Source organism: Schistocerca gregaria, chromosome 8 (assembly GCF_023897955.1).
Source record: "Schistocerca gregaria isolate iqSchGreg1 chromosome 8, iqSchGreg1.2, whole genome shotgun sequence".
Taxonomy (NCBI): Eukaryota; Metazoa; Arthropoda; class Insecta; order Orthoptera; family Acrididae; genus Schistocerca; species Schistocerca gregaria.
In genome coordinates this window covers 23,707,097-23,720,607 of record NC_064927.1, presented here as the reverse complement: position 1 = coordinate 23,720,607, position 13,511 = coordinate 23,707,097, and positions in this window count along the sequence as shown.

The window sequence follows — 13,511 nt, the reverse complement described above, 5'->3', positions numbered from 1 at the left end:
TGGAAGACCAGTAGTAGTTTCCGGTGCACATCTGGGGGCTTTCAGTAATATGTGGACTATCAGAGTGTTGATGAAACACAGAAAATGCATCGGGATTGAATACAACAGTCACCATGCGCACTTTCCTCCAAGGCAGTAATGTCTCTAACAGTTTACGATTTGTTCGTTCCCTGGAAGACCAGTAGTAGCTTCCGATGCACATCTGTGGGCATTCTGTAATGTGTGGACTATCACAGTGTTGATGAAACACAGAAATTGCATCGGGATTGAATACAACAGTCACGATGCGCACTTTCAACCATGGGAGTAATGTCTCAAACAGTCTACGCTTTGATCGTTCCCTCCAAGACCAGTAGTAGTTACCGATGCACGCAAGGAGGAATTCTGTAATCTGTGGACCTTCAAAGTGTTGATGAAACACAGAAATTGCATCGGGATTGAATACAACAGTCACCATGCAAACATTCCTGTCTAAAACAGTCTACGCTTTGATCGTACCCTGGAAGACCTGTAGTAATTTCCGATGCACATCTGAAGGCATTCTGTAATCTGTGGACTATCAGAGTGTTGACGAAACATAGTAATTGCATCGGGATTGAATTCAACAGTCACCACGCGCACTTTCCTCCATGGGAGTAATGTCTCAAACAGTTTACTCTTTGATCGTTACCTGGAAGACCAGTAATAGTTTCCGATGCATATCTGGGGGCATTCTGTAATGTCTGGACTTTCAGAGTGTTGATGAAACACAGAAATTGCATCGGGATTGAATACAACAGTCACCATGCGCACTTTACTCCATGGGAGTAATGTCTCAAGCAGTTTACACTGTGATCGTTCCCTGGAAGATCAGTAGTTGTTTCCGATGCACATCTGGGGGCATTCTGTAATGTTTGGACTATCATAGTGTTGATGAAACACAGAAATTCCATCCGGATTGAATACGACAGCCACCATGCGCACTTTCCTCCATGGGAGTAATGTCTCACAGAGTCTACGCTTTGATCGTTTCCTGTTGGACCAGTAGTAGTTTCCGATGCACATCAGGAGGCATTCTGTAATCTGTGGACCCTCAAAGTGTTGATGAAACACAGAAATTGCATCCTGATTGAATACAACAGGCACCATGCGCACTTTCCTCCATGGGAGTAATGTCTCAAACAGTCTACGCTTTGATCGTTCCCTGGAAGACCAGTAAGAGTTTCCAATGCACATCTGGAGGCATTCTGTAATCTGTGGAATATCAGAGTGTTGATGAAACACTGAAATGTCATCGGGATTGAATACAACAGTCACCATGCGCACTTTCCTCCATGGGAGCAATGTCTCAAACAGTTTACGGTTTGATCGTTCCCTGGAAGACCAGTAGTAGCTTCCGATGCACATCTGGAGGCATTCTGTAATCTGTAAAATATCAGAGTGTTGTTCAAAGACAGAAATTGCATCGGGATTGAATACAACAGTCACCATGCGCACTTTCCTCCATGGGAGTAATGTCTCAAACAGCTTACGCTGTGATCGTTCCCTGGAAGACCAGTAGTGGTTTCCGATGCACATCTGGGGGCATTCTGTAATGTTTGGATCTTCAAAGTGTTGATGAAACACAGAAATTGCATCGGGATTGAATACAACAGTCACCATGCGCACTTTCCTCCATGGGTGTAATGTCTCAAACCGTCTACAGTTTGATCGTTTCCTGGAAGACCAGTAGTAGTTTCCGATGCACATCTGGAGGCATTCTGTAATCTTTGGATCTTCAAAGTGTTGATGAAACACAAAATTGCATCGGGATTCAATTCAACAGTCACCAAGCGCACTTTCCTCCATGTGAGTAATATCTCAAACAGTTGACGCTTTGATCGTTCTCTGGAAGACTAGTAGTAGTTTCCGATGCACATCTGGGAACATTCTGTAATGTGTGGACCAACAGAGTATTGATGAAACACAGAAATTGCATCAGGATTGAATACAGCAGTCACAATGCGCACTTTCCTCCGTGGGAGTAATGTCTCAAACAGTATACGCTGTGATCGTTCCCTGGAAGACCAGTAGTAGTTTCCGATGCACATCTGTGGGCATTCTGTAATGTGTGGACTATAAGAGTGTTGATGAAACACAGAAACGGCATCGGGATTCAATACAACAGTCACCATGCGCACTTTCCACCATGGGAGTAAGGTCTCAAACAGACTACGCTTTGATCGTTCCCTGCAAGACCAGTAGAAGTATCCGATGCACATCTGGAGGCATTCTGTAATCTGTGGACATTCAAAGTATTGATGAAACAGAGAAAATGCATCGGGATTGAATACAACAGTCACCATGCGTATATTCCCCCATGGGAGTAATGTCTCAAACAGTCTACGCACTGATCTTTCCCTGGAAGACCAGTAATAGTTTCCGATGCACATCTGGGGGCTTTCTGTAATGTATGGACTATCAGAGTGTTGATGAAACACAGAAATTGCATCGGGATTGAATACAACAGTCACCATGCGCACTTTCCTCCATGGCTGTAGTGTCTCTAACAGTTTACGCTTTGATCGTTCCGTGGAACACCAGTAGTAGTTTCCGATGCACATCTGTGGCCATTCTGTAATGTGAGGACTATCAGAGTGTCAATGAAACACAGAAATTGCATCGGGATTGAATACAACAGTCACCATGCGCACTTTCCTCCATGGGAGTAATGTCACAAACAGTCTACGTTTTGATCGTTCCCTGGAAGACCAGTAGTAGTTTCCGAGGCACATTTGGAGGCATTCTATAATCTGTGGACTACCAGTGTGTTGGTGAAACACAGAAATTGCATCGGGATTGAATACAACAGTCACCATGCGCACTTTCCTCCATGGGAGTAATGTCTCAAACAGTCTACGCTTTGATCGTTCCCTGCAAGACCAGTAGTAGTTTCCGATGCACATCTGGAGGCATTCTGTAATCTGTGGACCTTCAAAGTGTCGATGAAACACAGACATTGCATCGGGATTGAATACAACAGTCACCATGCGCACTTTCCTCCATGGGAGTAATGTCTCAAACAGTCTACGCTTAGATCGTAGCCTGAAAGACCTGTAGTAGTTTCCGATGCACATCTGGAGGCATTCTGTAATCTGTGGACTATCAGAGTGTTGATGAAACACAGAAATTGCATCGGGATTGAATTAAACAGTCACCACGCGCAATTTCCTCCATGGGAGTAATGTCTCAAACAGTTTACTTTTTGGTCGTTCCCTGGAAGACCAGTAGTAGTTTCCGCTGCATATCTGGTGGCATTCTGTAATGTGTGGACTTTCAGAGTGTTGATGAAACACAGAAATTGCATCGGGATTGAATACAACAGTCACTATGCGCACTTTCCTCCATGGGAGTAATGTCACAAGCAGTCTACGTTTTGATCGTTCCCTGGAAGACCAGTAGTAGTTTCCGAGGCACATTTGGAGGCATTCTATAATCTGTGGACTACCAGTGTGTTGGTGAAACACAGAAATTGCATCGGGATTGAATACAACAGTCACCATGCGCAGTTTCCTCCATGGGAGTAATGTCTCAAACAGTCTACGCTTTGATCGTTCCCTGCAAGACCAGTAGTAGTTTCCGATGCACATCTGGAGGCATTCTGTAATCTGTGGACCTTCAAAGTGTTAATGAAACACACAAATTGCATCGGGATTGAATACAACAGTCACCATGCGCACTTTCCTCCATGGGAGTAATATCTCAAACATTCTACGCTTTGATCGTTCCCTGCAAGACCAGTAGTAGTTTCCGAGGCACATCTGGAGGCATTCTGTAATCTGTGGACCTTCAAACTGTTGATGAAACACAGAAATTGCATCGGGATTGAATACAACAGTCACCATACGCACTTTCCTCCATGCGAGTAATGTCTCAAACTGTCTACGCTTTGATCGTTCCCTGGAAGACCAGTAGTAGTTTCCGAGGCATATCTGGAGGCATTCTGTAATCTGTGAACTACCAGAGTGTTGGTGAAACACAGAAATTGCATCGGGATTGAATACAACATTCAGCATGCTTACTTTCCTCCATGGGAGTAATGTCTCAAACTGTCTACGAATGGGCGTTCCCTGGAAGACCAGTAGTAGTTTCCGAGGCACATCTGGAGGCATTCTGTAATCTGTGAACTACCAGAGTGTTGATGAAACACAGATATTGCATCGGGATTAAATACAACAGTCAGCATGCTTACTTTCCTATATGGGAGTAATGTCTCAAACTGTCTACGCTTTGATCGTTTCCTGGAAGACCTGTAGTAGTTTCCGATGCACATCTGGAGGTATTCAGTAATCTGTGGACCTTTAAAGTGTTGATGAAACACAGTAATTGCATCGGGATTGAATACAACCGTCACCATGGGCACTTTCCTCCATGGGAGTAATGTCAAAAACGGTCTACGCTTTGATCGTTCCCTGGAAGACCAATTGTAGTTTCCGATGTACATATGGAGGCATTCTGTAATCTGTGGACTATCAGAGTGTTGATGAAACACAGAAATTGCATCGGGATTGAATGCAACAGCCACCATGCGCACTTTCCTCCATGGGAGTAATGTCTCTAACAGTTTACGCTTTGATCGTTCCCTGGTACACCAGTAGTAATCTCCGATGCACATCTGGGGGCTTTCTGTAATGTGTAGACTATCAGAGTGTTGATGAAACACAGAAATTGCATCAGGATTGAATACAACAGTCAATTTGCGCACTTTCCTCCATGGGAGTAATGTCTCAAACAGTTTACGCTTTGATCGTTAACTGGAAGACCAGTAGCAGTTTCTGATGCACATCTGGAGGCATTCTGTAATCTGTGGACTATCAGAGTGTTGATGAAACACAGAAATTGCTTCAGGATTGAATACAACAGTCACCATGCGCACTTTACTCCATGGGAGCAATGTCTCAAACAGTTTACGCTTTGATCGTTCCCTGGAAGAAACGTAGTACCTTCCGATGCATATCTGGAGGCATTCTGTAATCTGTAAACTATCAGAGTGTTTTTCAAAAACAGATATTGCATCGGGATTGAATACAACAGTCAACATGCGCACTCTCCTCCATGGGAGTAATGTCTCAAACAAGTCTACGCTTTGATCGTACCCTTGAAGACCAGTAGTAGTTTCCGATGCACATCTGGAGGTATTCTGTAATCTGTGGACTATCAGAGTGTTGATGAAACACAGAAATTGCATCGGGATTGAGTACTACAGTCACCATGAACACTTTCTTCCATGGGAATAATGTCTCAAACAGTCTACTGTTTGATCGTTTCCTGGAAGACCAGTAGTAGTTTCCGATGCACATCTGGAGGGATTCTGTAATCTTTGGAACTTCAAAGTGTTGATGAAGCACAAAATTGCATCGGGATTCAATACAACAGTCACAATGCGCACTTTCCTCTATGGGAGAAATGTCTCAAACAGTTTACGCTTTCATCGTTCCCTGGAAGACCAGTCGTAGTTCCCGATGCACATATGGGGACATTCTGTAATGTGTTTACTAGCAGAGTGTTGTTGAAACACAGAAAATGCATCAGGATTGAATACAGCAGTCACCATGCGCACATTCCTCCATGGGAGTAATGTCTCAAACAGTCTACGCTTTGATCGTTCCCTGCAAGACCAGTAGAAGTATCCGATGCACATCTGGAGGCATTCTGTAATCTGTGGACCTTCAAAGTGTTGATGAAACACAGAAATTGCATCGGTATTGAATACAACCGTCACCATGCGCACTTTCCCCCATGGGAGTAATGTCTCAAACAGTCTACGCACTGATCGTTTCCTGGAAGACCAGTAGTAGTTTCCGATGCACATCTGGAGGCATTCTGTAATCTGTGCACTATCAGAGTGTTGATGAAACACAGAAATTGCACCGGGATTGAATACAACAGTCACCATTTGCAACTTCCTCCATGGGAGTAATGCCTCAAACAGTTTACGCTTTGATCGTTCCCTGGAAGCCCAGTAGTAGTTTCCGAGGCACATCTGGGGGCTTTCTGTAATGTGTGGACTTTCAGAGTGTTGATGAAACACAGAAATTGCATCAGGATTGAATACAACAGTAAATTTTCGCACTTTTCTCCATGGTAGTAATGTCTCAAACAGTTTACGCTTTGATCGTTCCCTGGAAGACCAGTAATAGTTTCCAATGCACATCTGGACGCATTCTGTAATCTGTGTACTATCGGAGTGTTGTTGAAACACAGAAATTGCATCGGGATTGAATACAACAGTCACCATGCGCATTTTGCTCCATGGGGGTAATGTCTCAAACAGTCTACGCTTTGATCGTTCCAGGCAAGACGAGTAGAAGTATCCGATGCACATCTGGAGGCATTCTGTAATCTGTGGACCTTCAAAGTGTTGATGAAACACAGAAATTGCATCGGGATGGAATACAACAGTCACCATGCGCACTTTGCCCCATGGGAGTAAGGTCTCAAACAGTCTACGCATTGATCGATCCCTGGAAGACCAGTAGTAGTTTCCGATGCACATCTGGAGGCATTCTGTAATCTGTGCACTATCAGAGTGTTGATGAAACACAGAAATTGCATCGGGATTGAATGCAACAGTCACCATGCGCACTTTCCTCCATGGGAGTAATGTCTCTAACAGTTTACGCCTTGATCGTTCCCTGGAAGTCCAGTAGTAGTTTCCGATGCACATATGGGGACATTCTTTAATGTGTGGACTAACAGAGTGTTGTTGAAACACAGAAAATGTATCAGGATTGAATACAGCAGTCACCATGCGCACATTCCTCCATGGGAGTAATGTCTCAAACAGTTTACGCTTTGATCTTTACCTGGAAGACCAGTAGTGGTTTCCGATGCACATCTGTGGGCATTATGTAATGTGTGGACTATAAGAGTGTTGATGAAACACAGAAATTGCATCGGGATTGAATACAACAGTCACCATGCGTATTTTCCTCCAATGGAGTAATGTCTCAAACAGTCTACGCTTTGATTGTTCCCTGGAAGACCAGTAGTAGTTTCCGATGCACGTATGGGGACATTCTGTAATGTGTATACTAACAGAGTGTTGATGAAACACAGATTGAATACAGCAGTCACCATGCGCACTTTCCTCCATGGGAGTAATGTCTCAAACAGTTTACGCTTTGATCGTTCCCTGGAAGACCAGTAGTAGTTTTCGATGCACATCTGTGGGCATTCTGTAACGTGTGGACTATAAGAGTGTTGATGAAACACAGAAATTGCATCGGGATTGAAAACAACAGACACCATGCGCACTTTCCGCCATGGGAGTAATGTCTCAAACAGTCTACGCTTTGATCGTTCCCTGCAAGACCAGTAGAAATATCCGATGCACATCTGGAGGCATTCTGTAATCTGTGGACCTTCAAAGTGTTGATGAAACACAGAAATTGCATCGGAATTGAATACAACAGTCACCATGCGCACTTTCCTCCATGGGAGTAATGTCTCAAACTGTCAACACTTTCATCGTTTCCTGGAAGACCTGTAGTAGTTTCCGATGTACATCTGGAGGCATTCTGTAATCTGTGGACCTTCAAAGTGTTGATGATACACAGTAATTGCATCGGGATTGAATGCAAAAGTCACCATGCGCACTTTCCTCCATGGGAGTAATGTCACAAACATTCTACGCTTTGATCGTTCCCTGGAAGTCAAGTAGAAGTTTCCTATGTACATCTGGAGGCATTCTGTAATCTGTGGACTATCAGAGTGTTGAAGACACACAAAATTGCATCGGGATTGAATGCAACAGTCACCATGCGCACTTTACTCTATGGGAGTAATGTCTCTAACAGTCTACTCTTTGATCGTTCCCTGGAAGACCAGTAGTAGTTTCCGATGCTCATCTGCGGGCATTCTGTAATCTGTGGACTATCAGAGTGTTGATGAAACACAGAATTTGAATCGGGATTGAATACAACAGTCACCTTGCGCACTTTCCTCCATGGGAGTAATGTCTCAAACAGTTTACGCTTTGATCGTTCCCTGGAAGACCAGTACTATTTTCCGATGCACATCTGGAGGCATTCTGTAATGTGTGGGCTCTCAGAGTGTTGATGAAAGACAGAGATTGCATCAGGATTGAATACGACAGTCACCATGCGCACTTTCCTCCATATGAGTAACGTCTCAAACTGTTTACGCTTTGATCGTTCCCTGGAACACCAATAGTAGTTTCCGATGCACATCTGGGGGCTTTCTGTAATCTGTGGACTATCAGAGTGTTGATGAAACACAGAAATTGCATCGGGATTGAATACAACAGTCACCATGCGCACTTTCCTCCCTGGGAGTAATGTCTCAAACTGTCTACGCTTTCATCGTTCCCTGGAAGACCAGTAGTAGTTTCCGAGGCACATCTGGAGGCATTCTGTAATCTGTGGACTATCAGAGTGTTGATGAAACACAGAAATTGCTTCAGGATTGAATACAACAGTCACCATGCGCACTTTACTCCATGGGAGCAATGTCTCAAACAGTTTAGGCTTTGATCGTTCCCTGGAAGAAACGTAGTACCTTCCGATGCATATCTGGAGGCATTCTGTAATCTGTAAACTATCAGAGTGTTTTTCAAAAACAGATATTGCATCGGGATTGAATACAACAGTCAACATGCGCACTCTCCTCCATGGGAGTAATGTCTCAAACAAGTCTACGCTTTGATCGTACCCTTGAAGACCAGTAGTAGTTTCCGATGCACATCTGGAGGTATTCTGTAATCTGTGGACTATCAGAGTGTTGATGAAACACAGAAATTGCATCGGGATTGAGTACTACAGTCACCATGAACACTTTCTTCCATGGGAGTAATGTCTCAAACAGTCTACTGTTTGATCGTTTCCTGGAAGACCAGTAGTAGTTTCCGATGCACATCTGGAGGGATTCTGTAATCTTTGGAACTTCAAAGTGTTGATGAAGCACAAAATTGCATCGGGATTCAATACAACAGTCACAATGCGCACTTTCCTCTATGGGAGAAATGTCTCAAACAGTTTACGCTTTCATCGTTCCCTGGAAGACCAGTCGTAGTTCCCGATGCACATATGGGGACATTCTGTAATGTGTTTACTAGCAGAGTGTTGTTGAAACACAGAAAATGCATCAGGATTGAATACAGCAGTCACCATGCGCACATTCCTCCATGGGAGTAATGTCTCAAACAGTCTACGCTTTGATCGTTCCCTGCAAGACCAGTAGAAGTATCCGATGCACATCTGGAGGCATTCTGTAATCTGTGGACCTTCAAAGTGTTGATGAAACACAGAAATTGCATCGGTATTGAATACAACCGTCACCATGCGCACTTTCCCCCATGGGAGTAATGTCTCAAACAGTCTACGCACTGATCGTTTCCTGGAAGACCAGTAGTAGTTTCCGATGCACATCTGGAGGCATTCTGTAATCTGTGCACTATCAGAGTGTTGATGAAACACAGAAATTGCACCGGGATTGAATACAACAGTCACCATTTGCAACTTCCTCCATGGGAGTAATGCCTCAAACAGTTTACGCTTTGATCGTTCCCTGGAAGCCCAGTAGTAGTTTCCGAGGCACATCTGGGGGCTTTCTGTAATGTGTGGACTTTCAGAGTGTTGATGAAACACAGAAATTGCATCAGGATTGAATACAACATTAAATTTTCGCACTTTCCTCCATGGTAGTAATGTCTCAAACAGTTTACGCTTTGATCGTTCCCTGGAAGACCAGTAATAGTTTCCAATGCACATCTGGACGCATTCTGTAATCTGTGTACTATCGGAGTGTTGTTGAAACACAGAAATTGCATCGGGATTGAATACAACAGTCGCCATGCGCATTTTGCTCCATGGGGTAATGTCTCAAACAGTCTACGCTTTGATCGTTCCAGGCAAGACGAGTAGAAGTATCCGATGCACATCTGGAGGCATTCTGTAATCTGTGGACCTTCAAAGTGTTGATGAAACACAGAAATTGCATCGGGATGGAATACAACAGTCACCATGCGCACTTTGCCCCATGGGAGTAAGGTATCAAACAGTCTACGCATTGATCGATCCCTGGAAGACCAGTAGTAGTTTCCGATGCACATCTGGAGGCATTCTGTAATCTGTGCACTATCAGAGTGTTGATGAAACACAGAAATTGCATCGGGATTGAATGCAACAGTCACCATGCGCACTTTCCTCCATGGGAGTAATGTCTCTAACAGTTTACGCCTTGATCGTTCCCTGGAAGTCCAGTAGTAGTTTCCGATGCACATATGGGGACATTCTTTAATGTGTGGACTAACAGAGTGTTGTTGAAACACAGAAAATGTATCAGGATTGAATACAGCAGTCACCATGCGCACATTCCTCCATGGGAGTAATGTCTCAAACAGTTTACGCTTTGATCTTTACCTGGAAGACCAGTAGTGGTTTCCGATGCACATCTGTGGGCATTATGTAATGTGTGGACTATAAGAGTGTTGATGAACACAGAAATTGCATCGGGATTGAATACAACAGTCACCATGCGTATTTTCCTCCAATGGAGTAATGTCTCAAACAGTCTACGCTTTGATTGTTCCCTGGAAGACCAGTAGTAGTTTCAGATGCACATATGGGGACATTCTGTAATGTGTATACTAACAGAGTGTTGATGAAACACAGATTGAATACAGCAGTCACCATGCGCACTTTCCTCCATGGGAGTAATGTCTCAAACAGTTTACGCTTTGATCGTTCCCTGGAAGACCAGTAGTAGTTTTCGATGCACATCTGTGGGCATTCTGTAACGTGTGGACTATAAGAGTGTTGATGAAACACAGAAATTGCATCGGGATTGAAACCAACAGACACCATGCGCACTTTCCGCCATGGGAGTAATGTCTCAAACAGTCTACGCTTTGATCGTTCCCTGCAAGACCAGTAGAAATATCCGATGCACATCTGGAGGCATTCTGTAATCTGTGGACCTTCAAAGTGTTGATGAAACACAGAAATTGCATCGGAATTGAATACAACAGTCACCATGCGCACTTTCCTCCATGGGGGTAATGTCTCAAACTGTCAACACTTTCATCGTTTCCTGGAAGACCTGTAGTAGTTTCCGATGTACATCTGGAGGCATTCTGTAATCTGTGGACCTTCAAAGTGTTGATGATACACAGTAATTGCATCGGGATTGAATGCAAAAGTCACCATGCGCACTTTCCTCCATGGGAGTAATGTCACAAACATTCTACGCTTTGATCGTTCCCTGGAAGTCAAGTAGAAGTTTCCTATGTACATCTGGAGGCATTCTGTAATCTGTGGACTATCAGAGTGTTGAAGACACACAAAATTGCATCGGGATTGAATGCAACAGTCACCATGCGCACTTTACTCTATGGGAGTAATGTCTCTAACAGTCTACTCTTTGATCGTTCCCTGGAAGACCAGTAGTAGTTTCCGATGCTCATCTGCGGGCATTCTGTAATCTGTGGACTATCAGAGTGTTGATGAAACACAGAATTTGAATCGGGATTGAATACAACAGTCACCTTGCGCACTTTCCTCCATGGGAGTAATGTCTCAAACAGTTTACGCTTTGATCGTTTCCTGGAAGACCAGTACTATTTTCCGATGCACATCTGGAGGCATTCTGTAATGTGTGGGCTCTCAGAGTGTTGATGAAAGACAGAGATTGCATCAGGATTGAATACGACAGTCACCATGCGCACTTTCCTCCATATGAGTAACGTCTCAAACTGTTTACGCTTTGATCGTTCCCTGGAACACCAATAGTAGTTTCCGATGCACATCTGGGGGCTTTCTGTAATCTGTGGACTATCAGAGTGTTGATGAAACACAGAAATTGCATCGGGATTGAATACAACAGTCACCATGCGCACTTTCCTCCCTGGGAGTAATGTCTCAAACTGTCTACGCTTTCATCGTTCCCTGGAAGACCAGTAGTAGTTTCCGAGGCACATCTGGAGGCATTCTGTATTCTGTGAACTACCAGAGTGTTGGTGAAACACAGAAATTGCATCGGGATTGAATACAACAGTCACCATGCGCACTTTCCTCCATGGGAGTAATGTCTCAAACAGTCTACGCTTTGGTTGTTCCCTGCAAGACCAGTAGTAGTATCCGATGCACATCTGGAGTCATTCTGTAATCTGGGGACCTTCAAAGTGTTGATGAAACACAGAAATTGCATCGGGTTGAATACAACAGTCACCATGCGCACTTTCCTCCATTAGAGCAATATGTCAAACAGTTTACGCTTTGATCGTTCCCTGGAAGAAAAGTAGTACCTTCCGATGCATATCTGGAGGCTTTATGTAATCTGTAAACTATCAGAGTGTTTTTCAAAAACAGATATTGCTTCGGGATTGAATACAACAGTCACCATGCGCACTCTCCTCCATGGGAGTAATGCCTCAAACAGTCTACGCTTTGATCGTACCCTTGAAGACCAGTAGTAGTTTCCGATACACATCTGGAGGTATTCTGTATACTGTGGACTATCAGAGTGTTGATGAAACACAGAATTTGATCGGGATTTAATAGAACAGTCACCATGCGCACTTTCTTCCATGGGAGTAATGTCTCAAACAGTCTACAGTTTGATCGTTTCCTGGAGGACCAGTTGTAGTTTCCGATGCACATCTGGAGGGATTCTGTAATCTTTGGATCTTCAAAGTGTTGATGAAACACAAAATTGCATCGGGATTCAATACAACAGTCACAATGCGCACTTTCCTCTATGGGAGTAATGTCTCAAACAGTTTACGCTTTGATCGTTTCCTGGAAGACCAGTAGTAGTTTCCGAAGCACATCTGGAGGGATTCTGTAATCTTTGGATTTTCAAAGTGTTGATGAAACACACTATTGCATCGGGATTCAATACAACAGTCACAATGCGCACTTTCCTCTTAGGGAGTAATGTCTCATACAGTTTACGCTTAGATCGTTCCCTGGAAGACCAGCAGTAGTTTCCGACGCACATATGGGGATATTCTGTAATGTGTGGACCAACAGAGTGTTGTTGAAACACAGAAAATGCATCAGGATTGAATACAGCAGTCACCATGCGCACATCGCTCTATGGGAGTAATGTCTCAAACAGTTTACGCTTTGATCGTTCCCAGGATGACCAGTAGTGGCTTAGGATGCACATCCGTGGGCATACTGTAATGTGTGGACTATAAGAGTGTTGATGAAACACAGAAATTGCATCGGGATTGAATATAACAGTCACCATGCGCACTTTCCTCCATGATAGTAATGTCTCAAACAGTCTACGCATTGATCGTTCCCTGGAAGACCAGTAGTAGTTTCCGATGCACATCTGGAGGCATTCTGTAATCTGTGCACTATCAGAGTGTTGATGAAACTCTGAAATTGCACCGGGATTGAATACAACAGTCACCATTTGCAACTTCCTCCATGGGAGTAATGCTTCAACAGTTTACGCTTTGATCGTTCCCTGGAAGGCCAGTAGTAGTTTCCGATGCACATCTGGGGGCTTTCTGTAATGTG